The 22,384-nt window shown below is 42.4% G+C and overlaps 1 long non-coding RNA gene across 1 annotated transcript; it reads left to right on the top strand.

Moving 5' to 3' along the window:
* The first annotated feature begins 1,113 nt into the window (after positions 1–1,113).
* Positions 1,114–21,135, top strand: LOC141086075 (uncharacterized). The gene is made up of 3 exons (XR_012231502.1): positions 1,114–1,159; positions 17,343–17,483; positions 19,058–21,135. It is a non-coding gene; the product is annotated as an uncharacterized lncRNA (long non-coding RNA).
* Positions 21,136–22,384: the final 1,249 nt, after the last annotated feature.

Here is a 22,384-nt window from a genome sequence, read left to right as displayed (position 1 = left end):
AATTATTGCGGTTGGAGTCCAGATGGATTTTTCAATTGAACACGGTCAGACCTGGGGGCATCAATGAGGATTTGTCCTTCACTGGCTTCCTCATGGCCTGATTGGTGTTGACATTCTTAGGGCCCTTCTTGTGTCGATTTGGTGTTTTTCATGTACCTATATGCTTTTTTTTTTTTTGCTATTTTCTGATTTTCATTAGAGCCAAAAAAATTTTTTCGTTTGGGTTTGATAGGCCCTCTAGTTCTATCTAAAGGAAAATAGAAAAGAAAAAAAGAAATAATTTTTCCCCATGATAGGATTTATTTATACCATCAATCACATTGGTTGCTGTGTTGAATATCCTGAGTTTTTTTGAATATACATTCTAATTAGAAAGATAGTTACTGTTACAGAACTGACCATTCAGTTTGGTACTATGAATTATGGCATCATCGATTTTTATGGAATATTTTTTCATCTTTGATAATTTCCCTACTGTTTATATTGGTTACCTGATTGTTGTAATCCATGAAATTGCATTACCCTTTTGATATATTCAAAGGTATATATATCTCTTGCTGATTGTCTGCGTTTCCACCATTTTTAGGATACATTGTTCACATGCTGCAGTTTTTTAGGTGCAGTTTCCATGTCATTAGTGCATTTTTTTTTTTTTTATTTTTTTATTTTTTTTAGTATTTGTATTGATTTTTGTATTACATGTGATTCTGAGCATGGACACTGCTGCAAGGTACTGGCGCTCTATTATCACTTTATTTTTCCAGGTTGATAGCATAATTTTATGGAGCATTGATGTCATTCTTGGGTGCTGGGCTATGTGAGGAGAAAGAGTTAATTACCACCCTTCCCCCTCCTTGCCTGGCTTACAGAGCAGCAGCTTTATTACATGTGGGGAACCGCCTGGTCTCTGGCTTTTGAACTGCTAGCGTCTTGTTCACAATCTCTCAGGAATACAATGCTATCTACTGCGCAGGCGTCATGACTCATTCTGGACTCAGGTTATCTTCATCACACAGCTGATGCCGCACTCAGGTGTCAGCGTGCGCTGTAGTGATTACAATTGCAATTGTACTATAAAGGGGACTTGATATCATTCCTGGCTACTTCCCCTGACGAAGTTGCAGGTTAGCAGCGATACGCGTTGGGTGCTGTGGGCAGTGTGAGTATGCTTAGGTAATTTTCATGTGATCCAGCAATTGCCTTCCCTCATCTATGGACTTGCATGGTAATCATTTGGATTGTTTACATACCTACAAGTGACTATTAGACTGATGGGACTTTACTGCTGCAAATTGTCCATATGTTTATACTAAACAATTTATGCATATTATATGGTGATAGAAGGCATTGTTGTGAATGCATTTTTTTGAAACACTTATTTATATAAACATTTCTTCCTTTGTATACTGCATGTGTTCTCCACCTGCCCACTTGTTTCATTTGTGGTTTTTAATTGTTTTTATTGTACACTTGGATCTCTCTGGCTATTGTATGTCAATAAAAGCCTTTTTTCACATGGACATTCTGCTGTTGCGTGCATGTTATCCTGTGTCTCTTTTCTACCTTTTTATCATTTGATCTACTTGGCACAGTGTTGCACCCAGTTATCATATTCATGTCATATTTTCCGTGGTGCCCACCTATATACACATATATATAATATGCCACTTCCTCCTCATCGTCCTCCATTTGTTCCTCGGCTTCTGCACCTTTACTAACAGTTTGTCTGGTTCCATAAGCCCCCCTGGATCACTTTAATCCACCGTCCTATCGCACCTGCCTGTGCGACAACAGTCTGGAACTTAAAGATGTTGTTATCCCTTCCACATACTCTTCTGCTTCCACCTCTTTCAATGGGTAAACCACCTCCAAATCAAAGCGTGCTCCATCCAGCATGTAGATGACCGGAATAGTGAGGTGGATGATGGCATCATCAGCCCTAACTAGTAGTCATGTCAAAATTGTGCAGAAGGGTGCAGAGGTTCTTCATCTGTGCCCACTCCACAAGCGTGATTTGCACCACGTCTGCACTGCGTTGTCCCAGGCTATGCAAAAGGACAAACTGCACCAGGGCTCGTAGCTGCTTCCACAGATGCTGCAACATGTGCAGAGTGGAATTACACCTTGTCGTAACCTGCCCCTACTGCCACCAGAGTCACCCAATGCCCAGTCAGCAAGATGTAACGCCTCTGGCCATGTTTGCTTGTCCAGTTGTCAGTGGTGAAATGCTCCCTGGTAGACATAGATTTTTTTCTGGGAAAAGGTGCTATTGTCTTTGACATGCTGGTGTAGCGCAGGCACTGCTTTCTTAGAGAAGTAAAGGCATCTGGGCAACTGGTACTGGAGGACTGCGACAGCCATTAACTTTCGGAAACCATCTGTATCCACAAGATGGAAAGGCAGCATTTCTGTGGCCAACAGACTGGAGATGGTGGAATTCAAGCTCTTAGCTTTGGCATGTGTAGGAGGAAACATTGTTTTATGTGACCACAATTGCGGAACTAAGGGATGACTGGTGTGATCAGAGAGGGTGGAGTAATGTGAACAGGACAAACTGCTGGACTGTGAGTGAGGTATTGGCAGAGATGTTATGGTGGATTGAGAAAGGCGTGTTGTGCTCGGTGAAACAAAAACAGCAGGCATGCCAACTTCCATAACAGCTGGAGGGCTCTCCCTCATACTGACTGTAGGGGATAAGAAAAGTGGAGTTTCTGTGGCCGGAGAGCTGTGTGAGAACACTTGCCATGGTGACAGAGAAGGAAGGAGCAGCAAATGAGATTGATGGGATGGCTGGTATTTGGCGAGGCCAACTACTTCACATTTTAGAGCAGTGAGATTCCCAGACTAAAGCATGTTGATCACGCATGTGCCAGTTCATGTATGTAGTAGCCAACTTATTGCAATTTTTGCCTCTACTGAGTTATTTTTTGCAAATTTGGCACATAACGCGACTTGGTTCTTCCTTTTCGGTCTCAAAAAAGTCTCAGGCTAAGGAACCCTTACCGCCCCTGCAAACTGCAAACTCTAGACCAATGCTGGCCACAGCCACATTGGATAGGTAGAGACGGTGTTTGTTCAGTTGAGTTTACATTAACACCTAACCCACATGCATGTCAAACACCAAGCCTATTTCCCCTTCCACCACAACCTCACTTTTTCACATTCATGTTATATATAACTTTCCCCTCTTTTAACCAGTTGTTTTACAATCTTCGGCCGAGACCTCTCAGTCACTGTTAGTAAATGAACAATCACTATTTTTTCCCTTAGGTAGTATGTCTGAACAACACCCTTAGATCTAATGATTTAGATTAGCAAATGGGGCCTCCTGATTCCTGACTGCCACACAGTTTTAGCCCAAACAATTTTCATTAGAAAATGGGGTCTCCTGAGTGTTGCCCAAACAAACTGGATTAGCAAATGGGGTCTCATGGCTGAATCCCAATATTAGGCCTAACAATTTTAATTAGCAAATTGGGCTTCCTGATTCCTCACTGTAACACAGCTTTAGCCCATACTATTTGGAGTAGCAAATAGGGCCTCCAGGATAAACCACAATATTAGGCCTAATGATTTTGAAGAGCAAATGGGGCCTTCTGATTCCTTACTACAGCACAGTTTTAGCCCAAATGAACTGGATTAGCAAATTGGCCCTCCTGACTGCAACACAGTTTTAGCACAATATACTTAAGCCCCCGTTACACACTGCGATATTGCTAGCAATGTCGCTGTAAAGTCACCGATTTTGTGACGTTGCAGCGATATTGCTAGCGATATCGTTGCATGTGATACTTACCTCCAACAGCTCCCCCGCTGCTCATCGTTGGTCGCGTGAGAACTCCCTGGACCATTCCTCGCCAGCCACTTCCTGCTGCGCTTCCTGTGGCGCCGACGAGCGAGGCGTGGAGGCGGGCGGGAGGACGCCAGGATCGGCGCGTCTGACAGGTAAGTAGCAACCCCCGACCCCTGCTATGTTGCTGGTGAGATCTGCCTGTGTGACAGCTCACTAGCGACCACTTAGCGATGCACCAGCGATCCATATCGTTGTCGGGATCGCTGGTGCATCACTAAGTGTAACGGTACCCTTAGATGCTGTAAGGTCGATTTCACACAGGACAAGATCTTATCTTCCTAAATGACAAGTTTACTTGCAGCAGCAATAGGAGCTGCCTTACTGGGTTGTTACACTGTACTTGTGACTTCGCCTGCCAATCACAGAAGACCTGTCGTGATATCGTGGATGCTTTCTGCGCCCTGATAACTTAATGTATATACATTCCATCAGTCTATTACAGGGAAAAAAAAGAAAAAAATTTACACTCCAACGCTCCTCTGACTCAGACACACACCCTACCTTTATAAAACATGTGCCCCAGGGCTCATCATACAAGTACCACTATCCTAGACAAAGTCAAAACAAAAGCATAAGTGGAAAAGCAATCATTTACCGAACTGAGACCGAATTTTGCCAACTTTGAAAAATACTTGGGAACCGAAAACGAATCCGAATATTCTGCGTTTGTGCCGAATTTGAGATTGGTGAACGTTTTCAGAACAAGTTCTCTCATCTCTAGTCAAGACAGGTCTTGATGAAATGGGGACATAAGCCATTTTCTTAAGTATCTTGAATAGTGCGGCTTTACCTTTACCTTATATCAGTTATTTATCTTTATGGCTACATAGACGTTTTCGAACGTACATTATTCAAGCTATGTCTTAGCTCTTAATACTAAACTTTTGGAGACCTTACAATATGAATGCACTGTTTAACAGCGCTAATACATTCATTTAAATTTCTGTTTAAAAGATCTCTAGCAATCTAGCATTGCAACATTCTTTGCTCTTTTTAGTTTATGGGATGTTGACATCTTTGCTTTGACAATTAGGCTAATTTGCATAATGGCTGTGTTTTTTCCCGCTACAAAGCTGCTTCCCTCCAAATCAAACACACAAATCCCTAGCAGAAATTAATAAACTATTTATGAGCTTTTAGGCCAGTGGAAAAAGATGTATAGTCATGCACAATGAAATCACTGTAAACAGTCGAGAACAACATGCATAATACATCTACTCACAGACATTGAGGATGTTGTAAACCACAATGGTAAAGTCTTACAGCTTTCGTTTCTTGTAACTAAGCTATTTACTGCATCGCCATTATACAAACATTCCAATATCAGCACAATCTACGGATTCAGTTCAGCAAGTTACAAAGGAAAGGCATAGATGGTAAAAGCATTCTCCTAAGGCTTCCTTATACTGTAGATGTAGCAGAGCTGATGTAGTCAGCATAACATATTAACTGTGAATTACGTTTGAAGGCAGTATTTTCATAGAGCAAATAGATAAATTACAAAACTCAGATCTACTATACTGTATCTATAACTGCCTTGGAGGGTGTGTTTTTACAAAAGAGATAATGGAGGAATATAAAAAAATGTGCTGCTGTCATTTATCTGCAATATCTCTAACAATTGATTTTACACTTAGTTGACTTTCAGTTGCTAACCTGGGACAGTTCCTGATTATTTCAGATTGTATTATTTTTTTGCTATGTTAATATGATGACCAGCCTCTTGCTACATGGTGTTTGTACTTATTTATTCTTCAAGATTGTATCACCTCACAGCTTCCTGGCTTCTTCCTCGTCAGCGGGCAGTGCGTTCCTGATGATTGACAGTTTAGACTAATGGCATGACTGAGCAGCTGTCACATCTCCACCAGGATCTGCAACATCTGCTTCTGTGGGTGAAGCTGGTGATAGAAGAACCTGAAGTTCTGGATGGCACAGGGCCCTGGAGAGCACCACATCCTACTTTAGCTTTCAGCTTACTGCTGCAAGCTGCTAGATATAGTCTTGTGTTGCTTTGGTTCATTCCTGTCTCTTAGTTTCTTGTTGTTTCAATTGCTCCTTGTTTTGACCTCAGATTATCTTTTTCTGACTATTCTTAGGGATCCTAATTTTGTCCTTTATGAGACTTCTCATCTTTGACCCTGCTTGGCCTTTATAGCAGTGCTTGCAGAGAGTTTACATGTTCTGCTGTCTTTTTCTAAGAGAATGGCAAACTAGGATAGACTGCAGAAGTAATTAGTCACCTACATATTGAACAATAAACTATGAAATTAAACATTCTTGTGTTCTTCAGAACTGCAAGAATATTTAATAGTGATGAGCGAGTATACTCGTTGCTCACGTTTTCCCGAGCATGCTCGGGTGTCCTCCGAGTATTTGGGCGAGTTTGGAGATTTAGTTTGTGTCGCCGTAGCTGCATGATTTGCGGCAGCTAGACAGCCTGAATACATGTGGAGATTGCCTACTTGTTAGGAAATACCGACATGTACTCAGGCTGTCAAGCAGTCACAAATCATGTAGCTGCGGTGGCACAAACTAAATCTCCGAGCATGCCCAAAATACTCGGAGGACACTCGACCATACTCGGGAAAACCCGAGCAATTAGTATACTCGCTCTTCACTATTTCATACATGGTAAACTGCAAAATTTATATTTATTGACATTTACCATGCTAATTGTTTAGCTACAGTATTTCAGAGTCAAAATATTTTTAGCATTATTATATTGTTATAGTGTTTCATTTAAAGAAATGGTACTTCCTCACTTTCTCCTCTGTAAAGCAAAGCAGTATGATTTGCTGCAAAAGCAAGATACTGCATTTTCCATACATGTCAGGTATTTGGTGATTCTGTATATTTAGTTTCCAAGATTCTGACCAGTGGTGGTCCCAACTAAAAAGAGAAGTTATAGTTTTTTCCCTGCACAGCTTATGTTGCAAGCCATGTGCTGTACCGGACTTCAGCATAGCCCTGTACAAGTTATGGCTGACCGCACACTCGGCATCACGTGACCCTTGCTGCAGCCACGTTCCAGATGTCTTGTATTCCCCCAAGCGTAACGCAGTTGCGCACACTCTTCCTGATTAATTTGACTGTGAGCAGTGTTTCACCGCAGGTCGCAGCCCAGCAGCCAGTGCGTGCTTTCCCTCTCTCCTCTGCTTTCATTAGCCGCAAGCACACACTGGATACTGGGCTGTGACATGTGGCGAAACATTACCCACAGACCAGTCAATCAGGAGGGGTGCACGCAACCGGGTCATGCCCCAGGAGAATGCAAGAGATCTGGAAATTGACATGACATCAGCGGATGTCAGCGGAGGCTGCATCTGGGCTCACATGATGTTGAATGAGCGGAAAGTGCCACTCACAGATTATAACAAGAGGTATTTACAAAAATACTTCTATACAAGGTTTAAACCGGAGGGGGCATTATAGAATGTAGTGGAACACCTCTTTGAGTATCATGATCCCTGATATGTTTACCTACGAGAAATTTGTTACTGTTCACTTTATTGTTCTTTTCTGGCTTCTTCATAAAGGTCCTTATAGACTGTAACCTACACAGTCCATGTGCTGCCTTAGTTGATTGCTCAAGCATCACTTGGTCTTATCTTTTTAATCTATGTTAAAAGATAAAATATTTAATAAAAAGAGATAAAAAACAAAAAGCTACAACTACTACATAAATTCTCCATCATTTATGGATATAGCTTAAAAGGAAAATAATGCATCCACCTGACTTTAAAATTACAGGTGAGCGAAAACTAAGTGTAAATTCCAGGATTCGTACTGGACACTTAGTGTCCGGTGTAGAATTCCGAACATGGACCTTTCTAGTCAGTCTGTTTCAGTGTTTGGAGTTTGGATGCTGAGAGAGAGAGATATTCTGTAGGTGTACACTGCTTCCTTTGACAGCCCCTTAGCCCTTACTATGACCATTTTACAGCACAAAAGTTTGAATCCCAATTGACTTCCTTGGGGTTCGGGTTCAAGTTCGAGTAGATTTCCAGTGTCTGAACTGAACTTTACACTAAAGTTTGGTCAAACCCGATGAACCCAACATCTGCAGGTCCTCTCATCCCTATTTAAGAGACATCAACTTCAAGATATACCAGTGAAAGGCTCTTCCTGCACATGTGATTTTTTATTTCTCATTACTTCGATATATACTTTGGACAAACATATTATTCAAAAACACAGTTTTAATTTTTAGTGTATTAATAATAGAATTTTACTTCAAATTTGAAATAAAAAAAGTTATTTATTTTCTGGCATTTTTTAGATTAGTGATCAATCATAGAATGTTAGCGTTGGAAAGGACCTCGAGAGTCATCATGTCCAAACCCCTGCTCAATGCAGAATTTAAAAAAACTTTTCAGACAGATGACTGCCCAACCTCTGTTTGAAGACTTTAATTGAGGGAAAACTCACCACCTCTCGTGGCAGCCTGTTCCACCTATTGATCACCCTCACTGTCAAAAAATTTTTTCTATTATCTAATCTGTATCTTCTTGCCAAATCAGACTAGGTGATTTTCTGGATTTGTTTTCTCATTTTGACTCTCATAGTTATGGTCTACCTATGATGTCAATTACAGGCCTCTCTCATCTTTTTAAGTGGGAGAACTTGCACAATTGTTGGCTGATTAAATACATTTTTCCCCACTGTACCGTTCTATTAAAGCCCTGTCACACACAGCGATCTCGCTAGCGAGATCGCCGATTTTGTGATGCATCAGCGATCTCTCCAGCGAGATAGCTGTGTGTGACGGGGATCAGTCACCGCCCCCCCTGCCGGGTATCGCTGATCGTGCTCGATCGGCCTGGGCCATTTTTTGATCTCTGGTCTCCCGCTGGCCAGCACGCATCGCTGCGTGTAGCAGCGAGAGACCAGCGATCAGCGACGCTGGACGCTGGTTTCTAATGTAAGCATCGGGTATCCAGGAGCCGCAGCTCTTGGATACCCGCTGTTTACCTTGGAAACCGGCATACACGTTGGTTTCCAAGGTAAATAGCGGGTATCCAGGATCCGCATGGCTCTTAGATACCCGATGTTTACCTAGGAAACCAGAGTGTATGCCGGTTTCCAAGGTAAACATCGGGTATCCAAGAGCCGCGGCTCCTGGATACCCGATGTTTACATTAGAAACTAGCTTGCTTGCTGGTCCTGATCGCTAGAGGGGCTGTCTATGTGACAGCTCACCAGTGATCAGCCTGACTATGTCCCAGCGATCCCATCCATGTTGGATCGCTGGGACATTGTTATGTGTAACGGGGCCTTATGTCGCTGCCGATTTTTCAAGGTTGTCTAGATCCTGCTGAATCCTTTCTCTGTGTTTTCTAGTGTTAAGGGGGCTTTACACATAGCGATATCGCTATCAATATCGCTAAAGCGTCACCGATTTTGTGACTCCACAGCGATATTGCTAGCGATATCGCTACATGTGATACTTACCTCCGACCGGCTCCCCCGCTGGCTATCGCTGATCGCGCGAGATCGGCCTGGTCCATTTCTTGTCATCAGCTTCCTGCTAGCGCCGACAAGCAACCATAGACGCAGGCGGAAGACGGACACCCTCGCCGCATCTGAAAGGTAAGTGCGACCGCTGACCGCTGCTGCATCGCCAGTGAGAGCTGCCTGTTTGGCAGCTCACTAGCAACCATTTAGCGATGCACCGGCGATCCTGACTGGGTCATATCGTGGTCGGGATCGCTGGTGCATCAATAAATGTAAGGGGCCTTTAGCTATCCCTATTAGCTTTGCATAGTCTGCAGATTTGATTAGTTTACCTTCAGTTCCCTTATCTAGGTCATTTATAAAAATGTTGAACAACACTGGGCCAGGACAGATCATTTTGGTACCCCACTTGAATCACTCTTCCAATTGGATGTGCAACCATTTATTACCACCCTTTGAGTACAATCACTGAGCCAGTTATAGATCCAACTAAACATAGCCTTGTCAATTCTATACTTAGTCATGTTATTTAATAAGTATAGCATGAGATACTTTGTCAAATGTTTTGTTGAAGTCAAGATATGCTATATCTACAGCATTTCCCTAATCCACCCAGCCAGTCATTCCATCTTACAAGGAAATTAGATTAGGCTGGTTTCACATTAGCGCTTTTTAAGCGCACGCACGGCCGGGGGTAGCTCCGCCCACGAGCTGGCTCTCTGCCCGGCATGCCCGCCCCTTGCTTGTAGCGCCGCCTCCTAGCGCACAGCGGCGCCTGCGATCGGCGCACCCTATCTTTAGCATAGGGTGCGCAGATCGCGCGCAGGCCGTGCGCTAGTTGCGCTTTGACCTGCGCTGCGCACTTTTGACGGTGTGCCGTGCACGCCAAAATCCGAAAATTTTGATTTTGGCGCGCACGGCGCACCGTCAAAAGTGCGCAGCGCAGGTCAAAGCGCAACTAGCGCACGGCCTGCGCGTGATCTGCGCACCCTATGCTAAAGATAGGGTGCGCCGATCGCAGGCGCCGCTGTGCGCTAGGAGGCGGCGCTACAAGCAAGGGGCGGGCACGCCGGGCAGAGAGCCGGCTCGGGGGCGGAGCTACCCCCGGCCGTGCGTGCGCTTAAAAAGCGCTAATGTGAAACCAGCCTTAGTGTGGCATGACTTATTTGCTACAAACCCATTCTGGCTCTGGTTAATTACTGTATTCTTATCCAAGTACTTACATACATGCTGTTTAATAATTTGTTCAAAGATATTTCCTTGTATAGAAGTAAAGCTCGATCTTTTTTGCTCCCTAGTTGAAACTACAATTTTCAAAAGTCTCAGAGTTGTAATATCCCAATACCTGGAAAACTACTTGCTGGAGACAACTGATCAAGATAATGATATTTGAAAAAAATGCCATATCAAAACATGCTCGAAAGTATAAGAAATTATACCGTACAAAAATAATATTCTAAGTATAAAATAAACATGTAAATTCTGAGTTTTAATAATTTACATAATGTGTATACGATTCATTTTGAGACATTACTTTCTTATGTCTCTCACTTCCCAATCTCAGTGATATCCATAGTCCCAGTTAGTCCCGTAGTTACTGTAAGTATTCAATTAGAGCCACCAGTTAATGAAACAGATTGCGCGTGAATCCCTATAGCCTGCGCACTCGATTAAGCTCAAAGGTCACATTTTGATAAATTCTCCTTATTTGATGCAGTTCAGTAACTGTATCATAATAGAAAGGCCTGTTCATCCGGCAAGCTTCCAGTTCATTGTAAATTCAGAATCAGTTTTCTGGTTTTTATAGGCAGAGCTACTGGGAGCTGGTGATAGAAAAAGTCAATGTAGAAAACCGTATTCTTTATGAGTAACTAAGGATCAATATTTTTTTAACTTTGTTGGACACACAAGTAGAACACAACATTATAAAACAGTTAAATGAGGCAGTTACTATAGCTCTGGGACAATAGTGCAGGTACAATGTACAATTGAGATGTTAATTATATGCTGTGCGGAAAGACGTATTTCATTTAGTAATAAATATGTTGCACAGTAATATTTTGTAGAGCAGTGCTTCAAATTTATTTGGTATAATGAAATAAACAGTACTGTTAAGGCCTACATTAAGAGATTTATTTTGAAGAGATAGATTGGGATCTGACAACTGGGGACCCCACAGATAAACTACTGATAGCAGGAACCTACAACAATTTTCCTGTACACTTTGCATCTGGAAAAGGTGAAATTCACATGGTCCCTCAGATTCTTTGATTTCTAGATTGACCAGGGTCCCAGAGGTCAGAACTCCACAATTAGTAATGCTGGTAAAGATAAATAAGCACTCCCATCAAATTTAATACAGTGGGTACGGAAAGTATTCAGACCCCTTTACATTTTTCACCCTTTGTTTTATTGCAGCCATTTGGTAAAATCAGCAGAGTTCATTTTTTTTCTCAGCAATGTACACTCTGCACCCCATCTTGACTAAAAATAACAGAAATGTAGACTAAATATAACAGATATGTAGACTGGTTGCAAATGAAGGAAACATGTACAAAGATATTCTGGATAAAAACCTCTTCCAGAGTGCTCTGGACCTCAGACTTGGCTGAAGGTTCACCTTCCAACAGGACAATGACCCTAAGCACACAGCTAAAATAATAAAGGAGTGGCTTCAGAACAACTCTGTGACCATTCTTGACTGGTTCAGCCAGAGCCCTGACCTAAACCCAATTGAGCATCTCTGGAGAGACCTGAAAATGGCTGTCCACCAACGTTCACCATCCAACCTGACGGAACTGGAGAGGATCTACAAGGAATAATGGCAGAGGATCCCCAGATTCAGGTGTGAAAAACTTGTGGCATCACTCCCAAGAAGACTCATGGCTGTACTAGCTCAAAAGGGTGCTTCTACACAATACTGAGAAAAGGGTCTGAATACTTATGACCATGTGATATTTCGTTTTTTCTTTTTTAATAAATGTGCAAAAATTTCTACATTTCTGTTTTTTTCAGACAAGTTGGGGTGCAGAGTGTACATTAATGAGGAAAAAAATGATATTTTTTTGAATTTACCAAATGGCTGCAATGAAACAAAGAGTGAAAAATTTAAAGGGGTCTGAATACATTCCATACCCACTGTAGAAGGATTCAGCTAGTCAATGCTTAGATCATATGATGGCATATACCTACTAGTACAAATAAGAATTAGTTGGGTAGAAAGGCAAAATTAGTCATTGTAAGTAAATAGTTGTATATAATATGATGATTGCATTATAGGATTCAAATTTTGATGGGAGGAAGAGTGCTTCTTAATACCCTTATGTCCTCTCAGGCAGTGCAAGATACAACTGGCTCTTTGAGTATATAAACAACTACCAGTGAACCAGGGGCAGCATGAATAGGAGAGAGCACCTGTGCAAGAAAAATATATGGGGTCTTTGCAGTTTAATAGCTCTTCATAATTATGTACAATTCGCCTTGCTTTGGAGAAGTGAGTCCCCTTACCTCTTGGGCTCCTGTGCGACTGCTCTGGTTTCACCAATGGTATGTCTGCCAGTGCAGTAAATTCAATGGAAGCTGTTGAACTAGAAGTTAAAAAATTAGTCCCCTATGGCCATGGCAACATCTTTTAGTCAAGTCATTTACATTTAGAGTGCTAGTGGCTTTAAATTTCACTCAGTTAGCTACCATTATCATTTATTTAAAGGTCATGTGTACATACCAAAACAATTTTTTTTTATTGTCCCAACATTTCTAAAATAAAAAATGACTTTGTGATATATTGAATGAAAAAGCATAATATTTAGCTTTTATATCACCTGTTTTGTTTTATGATCTCCATGGCAACAGACAACAAACAAATCTTGTGTAGTCTGATCTTGCAGTTATACTCTCCATTTGACTGCTGTTCTATGAGAGGTAGTGGCAATAAGTGACAGAGCTGCAGGATCAGACTGCAATAAGTTTGTTGTCATTTATCATGGATATTAGGTAGGTGTAAAACAAAATTATAGATGCCTAAATAGCATAGGTGCACGATGATATCGCCGCAGTGTGCAATGCCTGTATAGTTAGACTTAGAAATAAATATTCAGAAATACCTGCTAGCTTCAATGTCTCCTTGAGTTATCAAATTAAATTTAATTTTATATTTATTTTGTATTATAATATAGTTTACACCTTTGTAAGACTATTGCAGTTTCTGTGGATGAGTATCTAATAGTTATCTGTCGAGTTTGTGTACTCAGTCTTGTTTAAACTCTGTTATTTGTAACCTAAGAAGCATTTAATAACGAAATAGATAGCTTGTAAACCTATGGAGAAGCATGACTTGTGTTTCCAGAAGAGCAAAAGATTAGATATTTTATTAAAGGACCACATAGAAGTAATTATCTGATACTAGTTTTGAAAGGTGAACTTGCAATATTGAAGATAAAAAAAAAAATGGCTTTGTTTCAGACCCACAGCATCATAAACATGACTATCAATTCACCTTCATTTCATCTGATTGTTTGATAACAGACCCCACTTTATATGAAACAATGCGATAAATACTCAGGGAGCACAACACAGAGACTTCTTAAAAATTAAAAACTGCATTTATCTTGTGTTTCCATTTTATCTGATTTAAATTGCTTTGTGACAAAATACAACATCACCACGGATACAAAAATTTTTCCAGTTTTTATAAAACTGTTATACAATACTAGATGAGAAGATATTTGTCATACGGAACCACTATAACTGTAAAGGACAACCCCATAACTACTATTGTTAGAGCTTATTGAAGTTATTATTATTATTTATTATTATAGCGCCATTTATTCCATGGCGCTTTACATGTGAGGAGGGGTATACGTAATACATACAAATACAGTAATCTTAAACAATACATGTCACGACTGGTACAGGATGAGAGAGGACACTGCTCGCGGGGGCTCACAATCTACAAGGGATGGGTGAGGATACAGTAGGCGAGGGTAGAGCTGGTCGTGCAGCGGTTTGGTGGTTCGGTGGTTACTGCAGGTTGTAGGCTTGTCGGAAGAGGTAGGTCTTCAAGTTCTTTTTTCAAGGTTTCCTTGGTAGGCGAGAGTCTGATATCTTGTGGTAGAGAGTTCCAGAGTAGGGGGGATGCACGTGAGAAATTTTGTACGCGATTGTGGGAAGAGAAGATACGAAGGGAGTACAGAAGAAGATCTTGTGAGGATCGGAGGTTGCGTGCAGGTAAGTACCGGGAGACGAGGTCACAGATGTATGGAGGACTCAGGTTGTGGATGGCTTTGAATGTCATTGTTAGGGTTTTGAACTGGAGTTTTTGGGTAATGGGAAGCCAGTGCAGGGATTGACAGAGGGGAGAGGCCGGGGAATAGCGGGGGGACAGGTAGATTAGTCGGGCAGCAGAGTTTAGAATAGATTGGACGGGAGCAAGAATGTTAGAAGGGAGGCCACAGAGCAGGAGGTTGCAGTAGTCAAGGTGAGAGAGGATGAGGGCATGGACTAGGGTTTTTGCAGATTCTTGGTTGAGGAATGTACAGATCCGCAAAATATTTTTGAGTTGAAGTCGGCAGGAAGGGGAAAGGGCTTGGATATGTGGTTTGAAAAAGAGATCAGTGTCAAGGATAACCCCGAGGCAGCGAGCATGTGGGACTGGAGAGAGTGGGCAGCCATTTACTTTGTAAGTTGTAGCATCGGCATCCCTGAACGTTTTTCACCTAATTTACATCGGCATCCCTGAACGTTTCTCACCTCCCTTGGCAGGGACGCTGACTCACTCATCTCCGCAGCACCTGTCCTGCACTTCTGTTCCCTCCGGCTGCTGCCCATGATATGCGCATTGCTTACAAATCTCTGGGCACTGTGCTTAGGGCACATGCGCTCTCATGTTCTTATAGGGACAGCTCACACCAGGTACATAATCTCTGAGACAACATTAAGGATGGATTCGGAAAAGTGATCTGCTGTTCTAAAGTAGCCTCATCCTGACAGTCCAATGGCAATCCAGCGGTTCCTCAGATTTGCCAATTACTATTGCGAATTCATCCCGCATTTCTCCTCTCGGACCACTTCAATCTCTGCCCTGACCCACAAGGGTGCTAACCACAGGGTGTGGACTCCAGAGGCTGAAAGCACCTTTGCCGCCTTAAAACAGGTCTTCAGCTCCACTCCAATGCAGCACCAGCTGGACAACAATAAACAATTCTTATTGGAGGTGGATGTCTCTTCCTCTGGTGCCAGAGTAGTTTTCACCCAGAAATCTCCTTATGGTGACCTGCGTTTTTTTCTTTAAATCCTACTAGTCTGCAGAACGCAACTATTCAAAAGGCGATCGAGAACTGTTGGTGATAAAACTGGTCCTGGAGGAAAGGCACTTTGTACTTGAGGCAGCAGTTCATCCTGTTATTGTCTTTATGGATCACAAGAACTTTTCCTATATTCAGTCCAAATAGTGCCTAACTACCATAGTGCGTCAAGCCAAGAGATCTTTATTCTTCACTGGCTTTGATTTTGTCCTTCACTTCTGGCCAACAGAAAAGAACATGATAGCGGATGCATTTTCCAGGTCTTTATAGTCTTCTGACCAAAAGGAAGAGCCTCAGAGCATCACTGAGGCCTCCAAGATGTTTACTGTTGCCCCACTGGACTTATCTCTGTCCCCACCTGGAAAAACCTTTGTCTCCGAACTAAAGAGGACGCAGGTACTTCACTGGGGTCACTCGTCCAAATTCACTGGTCAAACAGCTCTTCTCATTTCATGGAATAGTGGTGATTACTGCCCAAGATTTTGTCTTGACTTGTCCATGCTGTGACCAGAATAAGACTCCGAAACAGCTTCCAACTTGCCGCTTACTTTAATTACCCATACTATCTGATTCCTGGCAATATATTGCGATGTACAATATCACCAATCTTCCAGCATCACCCAGAAGTACCATCATCTTTGGTAGGGGTGGATTGTTTCTCTAAGATGACTCATTTCATTCTGCTGTCTGGCCTCCCATCTGCTACAGTGGTTGCAGAGAAGTTAATTCTACAGATTTTTCACCTCCATGGGTTACCTCTCCATATTGTCTCTGATATAGGCATCCAGTTAACATCCTCCTTTTGGGGGGGTTACTTACAAACTACTGAATGTCACTTTGGACTTCTTTTCAGCCTACCGTCCGCAGTCTGATGGCCAAGTAGAGATGGTTAGCCAGTTCCTGACCAAATACCTTTGTCAATGCTTACTATAGTGATTGGGCAGAACTCCTGCCTTGGGCCTAATTCTCATACAACAATCATGTGAGTGAATCATTAGCTAAATCCCTGTTTTATGTAATGTACGTTCAACCCCCCAATGTTCCGTTTTATTTGTCTGCAACCACCTACATTCCTGTGGCTGAAAATCTCCATAAGAGCTTCTCTAAGATCTAGGAGGTTATCAAGACCTCTTTAATGAAATCTTCTGAATAGATGAAGAGACACCACACACGTCTGGATCTGCCGATTTTCAACCCAGGGGATAATGTTTGCATTTCATCAAAACATGTCTGTCTCAAGCTATAATATAAATATACTAGCTGAAGAGCCTGGCGTTGCCTGGGCATAGTAACCAACTGTGGTTAGTTATAACAAATTATAATGATTATATTGCACATAAAAAATGTGCATCTAATCCTATCCTGTGTGATACTGACTGCTGAGCTGTGCATCTAATCCTATTCTGTGTGATACTGTCTGCTGAGCCGTGTATCTAATACTATTCTGTGTGATACTGTGTGCTGAGCTGCGTATCTAATCCTATCCTGTGTGATAGTGTCTGCTGAGCCGTGCATCTATTCCTATCCTCTGTGATACTGACTGCTGAGCTGTGTATCTATTCCTATCCTGTGTGATACTGACTGCTGAGCTGTGTATCTAATCCTTTCCTGTGTGATACTGACTGCTGAGCCGTGTATCTAATCTTATCCTGTGTGATACTGGGCTCCCCCTGCAGTCTGTGTCAGAGGGTGGTCTGTGCTGGCAAGGTAATAAATTGTGTTATTTCCAGCTTTACAGAAGGACGATAACACCATAGAAATGATAAGAATAATTGGCCTCAGTTACCACAACTGTCTACAAAGAAAACTGTTGCTGATAGCAACCAATCACAGCTCATTTTTCATCTTTTTAACAGCTCTGGGACAGCATGGTGAGTTTTAAGTGGTGACTTTTGTGTTTCGACTTTTATGTGGCGAGATTGGTGTATGTGTGGTGAAATGTGTGCTGAAGGTGGTATATGTGTTGAAGCACATGGTAGTGTGTGGCGCATTTTGTGTGTGTGTTCATATCCCCGTGTGTGGTGGGTATCTCATGTCAGGGCCTCACCTTAGCAACTGTATGGTATATACTCTTTGGCGCCATCGCTCTCATTCTTTAAGTCCCCCTTGCTCAAATCTCACAGCTGTCAATTTGCCTCCAACACTTTTCCTTTCACTTTTTCCTCATTATGTAGATAGGGGCAAAATTGTTTGGTGAATTGGAATGCACAGGGTTAAAATTTCGCCTCACAACATAGCCTATGACGCTCTTGGGGTTCAGACGTGTGACTGTACAAAATTTTGTGGCTGTAGCTACGACGGTGCAGATGCCAATACATACATACACTTTTGCCCCATTATGTAGACAGGGGCAAAATTGTTTGGTGAATTGGAACATGTGGGGTTAAAATTTCACCTCACAACATAGCCTATGACGCTCTCGGGGTCCAGACGTGTGACTGCGCAAAATTTTGTGGCTGTAGCTACGACGGTGCAGATGCCAATACATACATACACTTTTGCCCCATTATGTAGATAGGGGCAAAATTGCTTGGTGAATTGGAACGCACGGGGTTCAAATTTTGCCTCACAACATAGCCTATGGCGCTCTCGGGGTCCAGACGTGTGGCTGCAAAATTTTGTGGCTGTAGCTGTGACGGTGCGGATGCCAATCCCGGACATACATACATACATACATACATACATACATACCCACATTGAGCTTTATATATTAGATAAGTTGAGCCCTCCCTTCATCAGCCTGTTCTAGATTCTCAGACAAATAAATCCTGTACCATACAATCTCAAACTCTTGGCCTCTTTATGGATCTCTAATTCATTTCATGTGTTTCTCCTCATCCTCAGTTCCTTTTTCAAAAATTCAGGTATCACTCCTGCTCCAGTCAGCACTGAATATGCTTTTGAGGTACAGAATATTTGGTCACAAAAAGTGTAAGAGTAAAAACCTTTTTCCTTGTGGATTGGAAGGGGTTCAGTCCTGATGAGAGATTATGGGAGCCCAAGGAGAACATCCATGCACCTCTCCTCCTGGAGAGATTTCTTACGGGCTTGAAGAACAGAGGGTGTAAAGGGGGATAATGTAACTCCAGCATTACTGAACGCTTCTCCCCTCCCTCAAAAGGGATGCAGACTCACTCACTGCTGTGGCCCCGGTCCTGCACTTCCTTCCCCTCCAACTGCTGTCCATGGTCTGATCACTGCTCATAGATCCCAGGGCACATACTGGCTCCCTATTTCTTAAAGGAATAGCACATACCATTCTAAACTGTCCCCAACCAATGGCTGGAAAACACTTCTTATTGAGGGCACATCCACCTGAATGGAGATGCCTGAGAAATGTGTAATGTCAGTAGTTTGCACACTTGCTAGTTCTCAGGTTCCCTGTACCCGCCAGTCATGTCCTGTACCTGTCCGCATTAACTTGCCTTGTGTTCCTGTTTTTCAGCTGTACCTGCCTGCACTTGCTGTGCCTACCTGTACACCAGCTGTACCAGCCTGCACCTGCCATGCTCTCTGGTATATCAGTGATACCTAGCTGCACTTGCTGTGCCCAACTGTTTAACAGCCGTATCTGCCTGCAACTGACAGTGCCTGCTTGTATACCAGCCATGCCCGCCAGCGCCTGCCACTCCTGTGTTCCTGCCATGCCTGCCAGTGCCAACAGTCCATTTATTCCAGCTTCTTGCCCCTTGGGGGTCAGCTGTCATGCACCAAGGTCCATACTGGTGTAGCACCTGTTCATCATCTGGAGTCAAGTCTAACCCCACTATCAGGATCTCTTGAGAAGAGTCAGGTGTTCACCTAGTTACGTCACTCCACGTTCTCCTCGGATCACGGCATAGTGGTTCCACCACTCCACTTACAGAAGTCATAATGTTTGCTCTTTCTAAAGTTTTCCTTCAATAAATCAGAATAGATGGCCGCTTTGGCAAACACAAGTCATCCATGTACTGAATAGCAATTCATCTTAATGCCCTTCCAATAGAGATTAGCATATCAGATTCTCAATGGGATTTAGGTCTGGACTGTGATGCAGCCATTAAAACTTAGCTCTAGCAGTATGTTCAGAGTCATTGTTCTATTGGAAGGGGAACATATGACCCAATTTTAAGTCTTTTGCAGACTTTAACAGGTTTTACTTGATGATTGTCCTGTATTTAGCTCCATCCATCTTCCCATCAACTCTGAACAACTTCCCTGTCCCTGCTTAAGAAAAACATCTCCTCAGCATGATGCTGTGACCATCATGTTTGATAGAGGGAAAGGTGTTTTAGGGTGATGTGCATTATTCGTTTTCCACAGCATACAGAGCTTTGCATTTAGCCCAAAAGGTTGAATTTTGGCCTCATCTGACCAGAGCACTTGCTTTTTACATTCTAGCTGTGTGCCCTACATGGCTATATGAAATATCCAATAGGGATTTCTCATGGCTTGCTTTCAAAAATGGCTTTCTTTTTGCTACTCTTCTTTAAAGGCCAGATTTGTGGCGCTTTTAACTAATAGTTGTCATGTAAACAGATTCTGTTACCTTATATGTGGATCTCTGCAGCTCTTCGAGAGTGAGAATGTGCTTCTTGGCTACTTCTCTAATTTTTGCTCCCCTTGCTGAGAATGTCAGTTTAAGTGGATGGCCATGTAGATTTTCAGTTGTGCCACACTCTGAAGTGTCTGAATTCAAATGCACGTCACAATTTTCAGATTTATATTTTTAAAATATGTAGAAAACTGTGTATCACTTCCTTTACAATTCACAAATATTTGCTACTTGTGTTGGTAAATCACACGCATGTTAAACTCTGGCCCCTGGAACAAATCTGTCCCACAGGGTGATTTGGCCCACAATGCCATCAGCATCCTGAATGTTGATACAGTTGAATGCAATGATGGAGGAGGGATCATCAGCTGACTTTCCCTCCACAATCATTCACCCTCAGTGACTAATGTCTCTGCACAGTAACTATTTCACACCCACTATAATGAGCCGTGAGGTGCATCAAAGTCCTCACTGCCAAGACCAGAACAGTGGGAGACCGGGAGAGGTGAGTACCTTTTTTTTAATGTGGGGCCCATTATAATGTATGGGGGACTATGTGGGGCCCATTATTCTGTATGGTAGACTACATGGGGCCCATTATTCCATATGAAGGACTATTTAGGACCAATTAGACTGTTTGGAGGAATATATGAGGCCAATATGCTGTATGGAGGACTATGTGGAGCTATTATACTGTATGGAGGACTATGTGGGGAAAATTATTCTGTTTGGAGGTCTATTTGGGGTCCATTATTCTATATAGAGGAATTGTGGGGCCTAGTATACTGTATGAAAGACTATGTCATAATTGGGGGCCATATGCTTTTTACTGCTCTTACATAACCTATTATATTATTCCAATATGCATCATTTGCGATTATGTGTTTATTTTTTTCCAAGATCTATTAATTAAAATGTAGTTTGCTTGTGTCACAACTCCTTTACCTTTGTTTCCATATGAAAAGATTCATCATAATATTTAATGATAAGGAAAACCTTCATCAATTGTAGACTTAAATAAATATCAAGGTTGGCCCATTGCTTTGTCAAAGTTTTTAATTTTGGTCCTCTATGAATTTGAGTTTAACATCCCTGGTACATTACTCTCAATCCCAATAAAATACATTTAAGTTTGTGGTTGCAACAATAAAAAATATGGAAAAGTTTTTGGAGTCCCTGTATAATCGCTCATCTGTTATGATTGGGTCACCGAGGAAAGCAAGACCAAGCTAAGCCACAGAAAACCAGAGAGGTTGGTAACTAAGCGGATTGCAGTCCCCTGATCCTATCCACACAACTAGCAGTAGCCGTGGAGCGTACCTACGATGATTCTAGACGCCCAGACACAGCCAATGAGCTAAATAAGCCTAAAGCAAGAAAGGGGAAATCTAAACTGCCCCAGAGCAGACCCCAAAGGAATAGATAGCTCCAAACATATATTGTCAGTGTGACAAGATGAAAACACAAACACAGGTAGGAAAATAGGCTGAGCAAACCATGGGGCCCAAACTAACTAGACAGGACAGGAAAGGAAAGACACTGTCTCCAATCATGCAAAAAACCCTGCAAAAAATGCCCAACACTTCTGATAGAAAAAATACTTAAGTCACTAGACTTCACCCACTATATCAGCACTCTGGTATATTCTGAAAACAGAGCAAAGAGAGGCCAATCTAATAAGGGCCAAAAACAAACTGGCACAAACAGTAACATAAGGATGGAAATTCAGCACAGCCCCAGCCAGGGCTGGCTGACCACACAAAACTGAAATAGACAAAACCAAATCAAATGAGAACAATAGCAAAAGAACACTTAGCTTGAGCATGCAGGGACTGAGCTGGAAACTAAGACCTCAGGAGGCAGGAAAAAATCACCAGCAGGAATAGAGGGAATCGGCTGTCGTAAATCCAGTCAGAAACTCCCTATGTCCAATCGTCCTCCTCATTATCAGGTGGCAGGCCTCTGTTAATTAGATCAGCTCTAATACCTCCTGTAACCACCAGAGGGAGCCCGGAAAGAGAACTCGCGACCCCACTGTCAATACAACCATCTCCACTACCTTCACCAGTAACCAGAGGTAGGCAAGAAAGTGAATTCACAATTGTACCCCCCCTTGAGGATGGGTCACCGAACCCTCATCCATGCCACCAGGCCGATCAGGATGTGCCCGGTGAAAAGCACGAACCAATCTATCGGCATTAATGTCAGTAGCAGAGACCCAAGAGTTATCCTCCTGGC

The sequence above is a fragment of the Dendrobates tinctorius genome, unplaced genomic scaffold (assembly GCF_039654945.1).
Source record: "Dendrobates tinctorius isolate UK_male_01 unplaced genomic scaffold, ASM3965494v1 ptg000030l, whole genome shotgun sequence".
Classification (NCBI taxonomy): domain Eukaryota; kingdom Metazoa; phylum Chordata; class Amphibia; order Anura; family Dendrobatidae; genus Dendrobates; species Dendrobates tinctorius.
Note: the sequence above shows the minus strand (reverse complement) of the source record. Positions and strands in the feature narration are given on the sequence as shown.